Raw genomic sequence first — 13,144 nt, 5'->3', positions numbered from 1 at the left:
AGAACTCTGCCACGTCAGGTCAGGGTGGTTTCTCAAAACATAGAACTGGACTCATGTCCTGGACCATACGACTTGGCCTTCCAGTGAGCAGTGTCCTTTGGCTGACTAGGAAACCTCTTTGCAACAAATGTGATTACTTGATTGAGAAAATAAATAGTCATTGACTTTTTATATGAAGTTTGATATGATCACTACTAAATTTATGAGAAAAATAAGAAATTCATTGGAAATTGTTTGCAGGTAGACACCAAGTTTTTTGGTGGAGCTACAGTAGAGTCTTCCTTCTCTGTGGGATAGCCAAGGGCACAGTGCCAACAGGGGAATGGACAGACAGACCCCAAACGGACACATGGACGGTCAAGTTCACCGGCAAGGGAAAGTCTTCTGTGAAGGACACCCCAAATCCCTTTGAAATTCTAAATTCAACCTCTTCCCTAACCCTGCTCCAGTCACATCACAGAACCATGGTCTTGTGGCCATCTCTGTACTTTTTCAGGTGACTTTGCCTAGGAGTGACCAGAGGTAAAGGTTTCTGTCCCCAGAGATTAGTTACCAGGATCGTGTCCTGAAGCCTGTCCACATTTGGGATCTTGGCCCAGCTGTGCAACAAGGACAAGGATGGAAAGATCAAGAGCCTGCCATGAATGCGAGGGAAGGATATGGGGACAAGTAGTAGGAAAAAAACAATAGCCACAGTGGGTGCAGATAGTCTGTCATAGAAATTCAGAGGAAGGGACCTGTGTCCAGCTCAAGGAGGGGATTTGGGGAAGATGGTATCAAGGAAGACTTCCTGAAGGAGGTGGCAGAGATGTGAGATATGGTTAGGACTTGGGAAACCATTATGGTGGAGAAGAGCACACTTTGTATGAAGCTACTTGGGAGATGGTGACAGGATTTTCTTTCTCTCTCAGACAGACAGCCTGAGGAGAAAGCCATCTGTTCCAACATCAGAAGGGTGGGGCTCCCAGCAGCCCGCCCGGACACAGGCATGGACAAATGACTATGACCACTCTAGTTAATCCACAAGAAAACCACCGTATATTGGTAACATATTTCTAAGCTCATTGAGTTGACCAGTGGCCTCAACAGCAATGATAAATTCCATCTTTCTCTCTTTCTCCCACCCCATTCCATCTCCTATCATTTTCAAGTATAATGAACATTACTTCAGAAGCCAAAACAGAGAACCAAAATTGAGTGCCCTAGAATGAGGTTCATTGGCTGCAGCTGATTATGCCATCGTTCGTTTTTGCTATGTGAACCAGTTCTAATTGTCACACTGAAATATCTCATGCTTTGTCATGAACATGCCAAATCATGTTTGTTTCTCCAGATTCCTTTCTCCAGGAGTGCCCTTCCCAGCCAATCTTCTTCCAAATAATAAAACTTCTCCCTTCTGATCCAGATTGCTATTTTTAGTTTTTAAGGACTACATGTGAGTGTAAGAGGAGGTGGTATTCATTCTGCCTCTAAAATGTTCCCATAATCATCTCAAAACTACTGGGTAATGAGGACAGTTGTCTTTATTTAAAGAAGAAAGTGAAATTTTGAAGTTAAGAATATTGCTACAAAAGGAAGTAGAAATGTGAATTGGTACCATGTACTCAAGTGATAATATCTCATTTTTAGACTATTCAAAACAAACTTCAACCCTATGACCCAGTGAATCCGCTTCTGGGCACAGGCCCCAAAGAACTGAAAGCATGGAGTAGAAGAAATATTTCTATACCCATGTTCACAGCAGCCAAAAGGTGGAAACAACCCAACTGTTCATCAACAGATGAATGGATGAACAAAATGTAGTATATACATACAATGGAATCTTATTCAGCCTTAAAATGGAGAAGGAAATGGCAACCCACTCCAGTATTCTTGTCTGGAGAATCCTGTTGACAGAGGAGCCTGGTGGGCTGCTGTCCATAGGGTCGCACAGAGTCAGACACGACTGAAGCGACTTAGCATGCATGCATGCATTGGAGAAGGAAACGGCAACACACTCTAGTATTCTTGCCTGGAGAATCCCAGGGGCAGAGGAGCCTGATGGGCTGCCCTCTACGCAGTCGCACAGAGTGGGACGCGACCGAAGTGACTTAGCAGCAGCAGCAGCAGCCTTAATAAGGAAGGAAATTCTGACACATGCTACAACATGGATAAATTTTGAGGACAGTGCACTAAATGAAACAAGCCAGGCACAAAAGGACAAATGATGCATGATTACACTTATGAGCTACCTGCTGCTGCTGCTGCTGCTAAGTCGCTTCAGTCATATCCGACTCTGCGACCCCATAGACGGCAACCCAGCAGGCTCCTCCGTCCCTGGGATTCTCAAGGCAAGAACACTGGAGTGGGTTGCCATGTCCTTCTCCAATGTATGAAAGTGAAGAGTGAAAGTGAAGTCACTCAGTCATGTCCGATTCCTAGCGACCCCATGGACTGCAGCCTACCAAGCTCCTTCATCCATGGGGTTTTCCAGGCAAGAGTACTAGAGTGGGTTGCCATTGCCTTCTCATGAGCTACCTAGAGTAGTTCAGTTCCTAGAGATAGAAAGTAGAATGATGGTTGCCCAGGGCTGGGAGGAGGGGAATGAATGATGAATAATTATTTAATGCACACAGAGTTTCAGTTTTATAAGACGAGAAGAATTTTAGAGATGAATGGTAGTGATTATTGCAAAACAATGTGAATATATTAATACTTAATGCTACTGAACTGTACATGTAAACATGGCTGAGATGGCAAATTTTATGTTATGTATTTTATCATAGTGAAGAACACACCTAAATTTTAAAAGCTGGCAAAAAAAGTTTCACCATTCAAACTTGGAGAGTTTGAACATATGTATGTAAGCAAGCCAGCCGTATACTCTCTACTCCTGTGATGTATGTACGCTGAGAGTGATGATACTCAAACTTCTGTGAGTACAAGATAAAGGCATCAGACAAATGATCGAATACCTCAAGAATGTTGGGAATAAACAGATAATACTAGATTCAGGACAAGAAATAAAGAGAATGATGTTATTATTATAAACAATATATTTATTTATTATTATAAATAAATATAATAATTATTATAAATAACACAATGAAACACATTTGCAAATGCCAATTTACTCCTGTGTTTCACATTATATTAATATAGTAAAAGTTTATTATTAAAATACAATGTTAAAATCTTTGGCAACTCTAAAACTATAGTGCATTCAAGAATTAAGTCCTCTCCCTTCTAAATTCTGTATTTACTAAAGCCATCAAACAAGTATTAGTCACTTAGTCATGTCTGACTCTTTGCAACCCCATTGACTGTAACCCACCAGGATCCTCTGTCCATGGAATTCTCCAGGCAAGAATACTGTATTTGGTAGCCATTCCCTTCTCCAGGGGATCTTCCAGACCCGGGGATTGAACCCCGGTCTCCTGCATTGCAGGCAGATTTTTTACTGTCCAAGCCACCAGGGAAGCCCTTTACTAGCCATTAGCCCTTAAGAAAGCAAAAGAAAGAAGGATGTGTGGTTACTTTAAATGTAATTCATTGAATTTAACTATGTATACCATAAACTCATATTTTGTCAGTTATTAATGCCAATAAATATATAGGGTCATAGGTAAATAACAGCAATGGTAATTCTAACAAAAGCTAAGTGTGTGCATTTTTAACTCTTTCAATAACATTAACATGTGCCTCCTTAAACTTCTATGTTATACACGCATCTGCCTGTCTGATACAATCAACATTAAGAAAAAGACCTTCTAAATACCGAGTAGGTGAAATTTTTCTTCCATAAATCATGACTTCAAATGTATTGTCACAATTCTCAGAAGTCCAATTAATTAAAATCCAAGTAACAGTTGGTTTTGCTCAACAACTGCCTGGCCTAGCAGTCCTATGAAAGATGGCCACCCCTATAATCTTACTAATACCTCTAGGCTGTCAGTGTGTCATGGCCCGAGCATGAAATCTAACTTGACAGATAATGGAAATGAGCTATTAACACAAACCAACCTATGCTCAGACCATGTTTTAGTATTTTATATGTGTTTATTTGGCATAACATTACAACTTTTCTCCAGACTGTCTTGGAGCAAACCCATTCTGGAAACTATTTCTCTTCTGTAAAAAATCTGTTAATACTGAGAAGTTTCTTAATTCTATATCCTCCAACCCTCCTCACTCTACCCCACATGCTCAGCAAAAGTTTCTAAAAGTTATTTAGCTCTCTAATCTTTAGGCTGTTTCAACTCTGGCTTTTCAAACAGCCCATAAGTGATAATGAAACGCATAAAGGAACGAGAAGGAGAATCCAATTACATCTACCTGCATAGCTCAGCTGCACACCAAGTAACAATAAACAGGCATTCTTAAGTCACAGCATTTCACTGGAAATGGGGCAGAACTTGTGTATTTTAACAACTTTTTACAACTAGCAACCACTATAGCATTTATTTTACTTTCTCAAAGAAAACCAGAGAAGGTTCATAATTTAAACTAAAGGGTCTTTCAGCCTTGAAGACAAAAAGCACTTCTGCTTAGCACCTGAGTAATAATGTGAGATGTGTACAGGTGAATTAAGAAGACTAGACTCAAAGATAGTTTGTCTTTGGTCAGTCTGAAGCACATGACTCCTTTCCAGCCCTGCGATCATTTATTATCCAGCAAAGAAAAGCTGGGTTTTTGCTCCGTAAACACAGTGGTGGTCCTCAGCTTATGGTGATTTACCATGTCTGCTCTGCAATGCATGACACAGACTGTTCCAGAAAGGCCTCTCTCATATACAGACACACACATCTGATGGTATTTCAGGTCTGACTTACTTTTGTGCCACTAAAGCCAGAGTCCTGGTCGCCTGCATACATTTTCCCTGTCAAATGTGACACTCAAAACACATTTTAGGGTGTACTTTATTTTAAGCGATATATATGTGAACATACACAGCAAAAGCATCTCAGGTTTTATTGGGTTAGTAACCTGAGATTCATTTTTCCTTTTAGAAGGGACTATTTTTAAGACTTAGAAGTACTGTATTTTAGGCATTACTCTATTTCAAATGATGTGTATGTGGAAATAAATAGCAAATGCTTCTCAGGGAATGCTGGATTAGTAACTAGATATTTATTTCTCCTCTAAGAAGGGACCATCATTACTCTAAAATATGAATATTTTATAAGAGCACAGAAAAATATATAGTATTAATAAGAAGGAGCTTTAACTCTGAATCTACATCATATATACGTTCAACTATATACACAGTTATAAGTACTGCCTTATGTATGACATATGTAGATGTGTAGAATATCTAAGTCATAGGCTCCAGTTTGTTAAAATTGCCACCCTAATTAGTTGGTATAATAATACAACTCAGAAAACAATAATTCTTTTAAGTTAGCTATATACATATAGATTTATATACTTCCCTAAGATATTTACAGAAGCATGAGTTCTGACGCTAAATTAGAATATGAATGGATTCAGTTAAGCTTGTCATCCTCAGCAGTGATGAGTTACAAACCCAACACAGAGGCTATCGTAAATGACAAGTTTGCACTTAAAGAAAACTGTTCCATAGTGAAAAACAGAAAAGAGGCAGGAAAAAAACCTAGTAAGCAATAATTTAATGAAAACCTCCTTGAAGATAATGGCAGTAACTAGACACCTAGAAGTATATAATAAAACAACAAACATTGAGAAGCAGAAAATTTACTCTCTGGTACCAAATAATGATGAAAAGTTTGTCTTTGTAATGCTCTGAGTCTACAGCTGTGCAGCCAAATATGAGAGCCACTAGGCCTAAGTGGCAACTGAGCGTGTGAAATACAGCTAGTATGAGCTGAGATGTGCTGTGAATGTAGAATACACATCGGTTTCAAAGATTTAGTATTAAAAACACAATGTAAAATCTCAGTAATGTTTTTAATGGATTCCATGTTGATAGGTTAATGTTTTGAATTAATTACATTAAATAATATAACCAATCTCCTCAGTTTCTTTCAACTTTTTAAAAATGTGGCTACTCAGGACTTCCCTGCTGGTCCAGCGGTTATGGATTCACCTTCCAATGCAGGGGACAGAGGTTCGATCTCTGGTTGGAGAGCTAAGATCCTACATGTTGCAGGGCAAAACAGACCCAGTGTGGCCAGAATAAAAGTAAATAAATAAATTTCTTTTTAGAATGTGGCTACTCAAAAATTTGAACTTACATATGTGGTTTGCAACAACTATCTACAGGATAAAGTTACAAAATGTGAATATTGCCTGAGAAATTACAAATCACCTAGTTCAAATCCCCATATTTTACAAACAAGAAAACCAAGGCTCAGATAGAGGGATGGGTTCTGGTTAAGCCCAAATCGAGCTGTAGATTCTTTCACAGGCCAGTATTCTCTTCATGAGAGTATCATGAAGGAGAGATAACAACTTGACTTGTCTCTCAAATCAAAAGTGCTTTCACACAGGTTCAAAACCCTTTTCTTATTTTTGAGCTATGATATAAGAACTTTAAATTATACTTACCCCAAGACATGCCTTTCACTTATCATTATTAGTATGCATTTCACTGAAGATTTTCAATTCATATCATAAACTACCATAAATTAATAGAAATTTATAAGCCAAACCAATTAAAAATATGCTTTAAACTTGACTTTAAAGCACAATCAAAGTTATGTCAGGGGACTCCCCAGATGACTCAGAGGTAAAGAATCTACCTGCCAATGCAGGAGACACAGGGAATGTAAGACACACAGGTTCGATCCCTGGGTGGGGAAGATCCCCTGGAGGAGGGCCTGGCAACCCACCCCAGCCTTCTTGTCTGGAGAATCCCATGGACAGAGGAGGCTGGCGGGCTACAGTCCATGGGGCCGCAATGAGTCAGACACGACTGAAGTGACTGAACATGCACACACGTACCCTCACCCCCCCCACCATCCCTCCAGGCCACACACCCACACAAAGGGCCTTCTCTTTCCCACAGTCACTCCCATATTTAGGAGATAATTTTTTTTATCTTAATAAAACAATTTGTATTTTTATTACCATGATACAAAGTTTAAGTTTATATACTAATATCTATTTCTAGATTCCAATGTCCTGAGAGTCTGAAGTTGAGTTGAAATGGTAAATGGAAAGCAGGATAGACTAGAAATCTCCATTTTCCCCTCCCCTTCCAATTCTGAGCCTACAGATATTACCCTTAAGCAGGGTTTGAGGCATTTTCAAAATGGGCAATAAACAGCACTAGTTTAAAAAAAAAATTGGAGGGAAGGTTCTATATCCAATATGTAGAAGGAAAGTCTGGGCTAAATACAGTTAACAGTTTTCTTTTCTGACATAGCAGAGGTTTTACTATGCTAAAGTATAATCTGACTCTCCAAGAGAGGGATATAGTATACAGAGTTCTTCAAATGTGTTTAAACCATGTAAACCCTGTTCTCAGAGAGCATCTTGGGAGACTAGCATCCCATAGAATGCATTTGAGGAAATCCTGGACCATGGAATTTGCTGCAAGATACTTTACAAAATCACATATCACCCTTAAACTTTGTATTATTGCTGAATAACTATCATTTATTTTATCAATTCATTTATCCAATAAACTTTTATTACCTTGTTACGGATTGAATTACATCCCCCTCCAAATTCATATATTGAAGCCTAATCCCCAATGTGATCATATTTGGAGACAAGGACATTAAGAAGTTGTTGCTGTTGTTCAGTCACTCAGTCATGTCTGACTCTTTTATGACCCTGTGGACTGTAGACCACCAGGCTCCTCTGACCATGGGATTTCCCAGGCAAGAATACAGGAGTGGGTTATCATTTCCTTCTCCAGAGGATCTTCCTGACCCAGGGGCTGAACCTGCATCTCCTGCATTGCAGGAAGATTCTTTAAGGTTAAATGAATTTATAAAGAGGGCTCCTCATCTGATGGGATTAATGTCCTTATAAAAAGGAGAAGAGATACCAGAGATCCCTTTCTCTTTCCACAGGCCATGTGAGGACACAGCCAGGGCACAGCTGTCTACAAGCTGGGAAGTGATGTCCCACCAGAAACCCACTCGGCTGCACCTTGTTGATGAACTTCTGGTCTCTAGAACTGTAGGAAATAAATTTCTCTTGTTCAAGTCACCCAGTCTCTAGTTATTTTATTACTGCCACCTTAGCAGAGTAATCATAGCTCCTACCATGTTTTAGAAAGTGCACATGGTGAATAAATAGGCATAGTCCCTGGCCACTGGAAATCTGCATTCTAGTTAAAGGGCAGTGTGGGAAACACTGAGAATCTTGGTGTTAGACTAGTCAATTACTTGACTTGGCATCAGCAAAAACTTGCCCCACAGCCCAACCTCCAACTCACATTCTCATTTCAAGGGATAATCAAATGATTTGTTTTATAAATTCTTACTTGAAGAAATGGGCTAACTGGACCTCTTATTCCCTCTCATTTTCTGGAAAAACCTGGAATCCCAAGAATCAAAGCCTAAGTCCCTGCGCCCTTGTCTTGGAGTATGGAAGGATATTTCAACTAGGCAGCCAGGAATATACATTCCATGCTCCCCACCCCACCCTTCAACAGCTCTCCAAGAGACCAAACACCAGGCTCCATATCCTAACACCAAGATTTCCTCCACCATGGTTGCTGAAATCACATTGTTGATACTCTCTGCCTCGACTCTACAAAATAAAAACAGAGGCAATCTGAAGCCAACCACATCTACCCACACCCTACAGATGCAGCCATCTCTGTCTCAGGGGCAAAGTTTTGGTAACCAAGTCACACACTGTGAACTATGTCCTTCTTTAAAATTACACAAAAAGAGAAATAATTTGACTTCTTTCTTGTCATCACAAAACAAAGAAACAAAGCAAAGAAACTCCTAGTAGTTACCAAGACAAATAGCCTATTTTTGAGGAATCAATAATGGTGTTCCAAAACATGGTGTAAACAACATAGTAACTTAAAATAATGATAACATTAAAAAATATATAACTTGGGAAATTTGGGGACTACTGATTAGTTACACTATTTCCACCGCTTTTTCCACTGCACTGCTCTGAATCCTTGCAACTCTCTGCATCTCAAATGCCAAGCTCCTTACTAACCAATGCACAGACCTTGTCAATTCCTCTAGTTATCAGACTGGAGCAAATGAAATAGGACTTTCCTTTATCTACAGACCTATCCATCAGACAGAGTTAATTATTTTGTCTAAATATTTCTGCAGGAAGTAGATTTTTTTGCAAAGAATTGTTTTTCAAAAATATAAACAAACAATTAAAATGTATTGTTGTTCAGTCGCTAACTCGTGTCTGACTATTTGCAATCCATGGACTGCAACAGTAAATGTATTCAGTTCAGTTGCTCAGTCGTGTCCAACTCTTTGCGACCCCATGAATCGCAGCACGCCAGGCCTCCCTGTCCATCACCAACTCCCGAGTTCACTCAGATTCACGTCCATCGAGTCAGTGATGCCATCCAGCCATCTCATCCTCGGTCGTCCCCTTCTCCTGCTGCCCCCAATCCCTCCCAGCATCAGAGTCTTTTCTAATGAGTCAACTCTTCGCGTAAGGTGGCCAAAGTACTGGAGCTTCAGCTTTAGCATCATTCCCTCCAAAGAAATCCCAGGGCTGATCTCCTTCAGAATGGATTGGTTGGATCTCCTTGCAGTCCAAGGGACTCTCAAGAGTCTTCTCCAACACCACAGTTCAAAAGCATCAATTCTTTGGCACTCAGCCTTCTTCACAGTCCAACTCTCACATCCATACGTGACCACAGGAAAAACCATAACCTTGACTAGATGGACCTTAGTCGGCAAAGTAATGTCTCTGCTTTTGAATATGCTATCTAGGTTGGTCATAACTTTCCTTCCAAGGAGTAAGCGTCTTTTAATTTCATGGCTGCAGTCACCATCTGCAGTGATTTTGGAGCCCCCGAAAATAGTCTGACACTGTTTCCACTGCTTCCCCATCTATTTCCCATGAAGTGATGGGACCGGATGCCATAATCTTCGTTTTCTGAATGTTGAGCTTTAAGCCAACATTTTTGCTCTCCTCTTTCACTTTCATCAAGAGGCTTTTGAGTTCCTCTTCACTTTCTGCCATAAGGGTGGTGTCATCTGCATATCTGAGGTGATTGATATTTCTCCCGGCAATCTTGATTCCAGCTTGTGTTTCTTCCAGTCCAGCATTTCTCATGATGTACTCTGCATAGAAGTTAAATAAGCAGGGTGTTAGGTTGGTCCAAAAGTAATTCCAGTATCAAACTGTGAATTTTAAGTTATTATAAATAGACTAAAACCATCTTTATTAATCAAAATAGGAACCATTAAAATCAACACATTTTTGCCAACAAGAAATAAGTTGCTTTATTCCTGTAGCATAAAAATCCATGCTTTAGGATTCAACGAACTCTTGGAACGTTTATCCTTCTGGTTGTGAAAGCATTTTCCACATCCTGCTGGTTGTGGAAGGATTTTCCCTGCAAAAAGTTGTCGAGATGCTTGAAGAAGTGGTAGACGGTTGGTGAAAGCTCAGGTGAATATGATAGATGAGGCAAAACTCTGTAGCCCAATTGGTTCAACTTTTGCAGTGTTGGTTGTGCAACATGCAGTCTGACGTTGTCATGGGGAAGAATTGGGCCCTTTCTGTTGACCAATGCTAGCTGCAGTCATTGCAGTTTTTGGTGCATCCCATCGATTTGCTGAGCATACTTCTCAGAGGTAATGGTTTTGCCAGGATTCAGAAAGCTGTAGTGGATCAGAACACCACCAAACAGTGACCATGCCCTTTTTTTGGTGCAAGTTTGGCTTTGGGAAGTGCTTTGGAGCTTCTTCTTGGTCCAGCCACTGAGTTGGTCATCACTGGTTGTCATATAAAATCTACTTTCTTTTCCATGATACAATCCGATCAAGAAATGGTTTGTTGTTGCTGCGCAGAATAAGAGAAGATGATAATTCAAAGTGACGAGTCTTTTGATTTGTGGTCAGCTCATGAGGCACCCACTTATCGAGCTTTTTCACCTTTCCAGTTTGCTTCAAAGGCTGAACCATAGAATGGTTGACGTTGAGTTCTTCGGCAACTTCTCGTGAAGTCGTAAGAGGATCAGCTACGACGATGGCTCTCAGATTGGTCATTATCAGCTTCTGATGGCCAGCCACTCCGCTCCTCATCTTCAAGGCTCTCTTCTCCTTTGCAAAACTCCTTGAACCGCTGCTGCACTGTATGTTTGTTAGCAGTTCCTGGGCCAAATGTGTTGTTGATGTTGTGAACTGTCTCCACTGCTTTATGACCCATTTTGAACTCGGATAAGAAAATTGTTTGAATTTGCTTTTTGTCTAACATCATTTCCATAGTCCAAAATAAATATGATAAACAGCAAGTAGTAAGTCATTAGCAAAAAAAACATAAAACAAGAAATGCACATTAAAATATGATGTATAACATAACCACATTTATTAAGAATGTATTCCAATATTAAACAGCAAATTTCAAGATGCACAAACTGCAATTATACTTACACCAACCTAATAGTAATATTCAAACAAGTCAATTGGTATTAAAATGATCTAGCTTAGATCTGACTATCCTTCTTAAAAAAGTCACTTATCCTCTCTGAGCCTGCTCCCTCAAACTCAAAATGAAAGGAAAAGTTTATTTGATCTCTAAAATATTCCCAAATGCCATTACTGAATAAAAAATGATTTCTTGAAAAAATTAACTGTAAGAACTATCTTTAGGACTCCATTCCTTTTATATTTTGCAGAGCTAAATTTTAGCCAACTCATGATTCTCTAAGAAAATAGGCTACCTCTACTTAACTTTTGGCCATTGCAAAACTATCCAATTGAGCTGTTTTTTATTTAAATACCAAGAAAAATCAAAACAATGCTAACTGTATGCTTCTACTTTCTGTCTAGGCATAGAGACAAGGCTAATCACTTGGGAGGAATGAGTATGAGATTTGTGCAAGCTAATTATGTGTGTGCTTGTATAAGAAAGGGCTAATATATTTTTGTATATTATTGTACATACTCACATTGTTTTAAAATACTCTGCCTTGTGATTGCATAAGAATTGGCAATTTGGTATCAATGCAGACCAAGTAAAATTATTCCATTCTGGACACATTAACTGCTCTTAACCCCTGTTCTGTCCAGTGTTCTGTACTGGACATGGCCAGGACTTAGAGAAGTAGGGCTATGGGGCCTGGCCCTTCTGTTTGGGCATTTACTATCTGCACAAACCAAGGCTGTGGATGCAAGACTCATAACCATTTGGTTGTGTCTCCAGAGTTCTGCCATGGGTGAAGATCACAGTGAGGAAAACTCTTAGCTTTTCAGATAAGTGGTAGGTGTTAGGAAATCTCATCCAATTCAGCGGTTCTTTATCAGTGAAGCAGATAAATCTGGAGTGGTTATAATTATAGTGGAAGCACAAACGTATCCAGTTATTATAAGACTATATCTCACTGAAACAGACATTGGTCCATGCTACAGAATTGTGTGTCTCTGACATGGAACCAGGGTCAATTTTGTGGTAAAGTATGGTTGACAACCATGAGTTCACAAAATGACAAGAAAAGGAACACTGGACAAAGCTTATTCAATTATGACTCTGTGTCTTTGGAAATGCCCACGAGGATACTTTACACTCTTTGAAACTAATTATCTTTTCAGATTCTCTTGCCATTAGAAATATATTTTTGGATTCACTAGCTTCTAACTATTGTCAGGATTTGGACAATAGGTAAACCTAAGTAAAAGCTAACCTCACAAATTGTCTACATGGTTCTTAAATGACCAGACTTCACAAACAAGTAAGTTAAAAAAAAAAAAATTAAGGAATAACTGAGTTGCCAAGTTTTCACTTTGCCAAGCAAGAAAAATTTTTAGATTACCATCACCAACTCTTACCATTATTTCACAAAACAGAAAGGACATTTTAATAGCATAAGAGTAGAAAGGGCAGAATCTTAAAAGTGACAGTTCCTTAAACTGATTAAAATTAATTATGAAGATGTATTCTTTACTTTTCTTATTTCACACAAACCAACAAAGACTGCATTATGGATTGGCATGCTTTTAGGAAAAAATTATTTGGGAATCACTGATTTATACTGTAAAGCCTTTCCTTATTTCTACTCTATCAGGGT

General features: G+C 39.2%; 1 pseudogene; it reads right to left on the bottom strand.

Moving 5' to 3' along the window:
- Positions 1-10,299: 10,299 nt before the first annotated feature.
- On the bottom strand, positions 10,300-11,343 carry LOC120875068 (annotated as a pseudogene).
- Between the last annotated feature and the right edge of the window lie 1,801 nt (positions 11,344-13,144).

The sequence above is a fragment of the Oryx dammah genome, unplaced genomic scaffold (assembly GCF_014754425.2).
Source record: "Oryx dammah isolate SB20612 unplaced genomic scaffold, SCBI_Odam_1.1 HiC_scaffold_16, whole genome shotgun sequence".
NCBI classification, from domain to species: domain Eukaryota; kingdom Metazoa; phylum Chordata; class Mammalia; order Artiodactyla; family Bovidae; genus Oryx; species Oryx dammah.
This window is presented reverse-complemented; position numbering and strand designations above follow the sequence as displayed.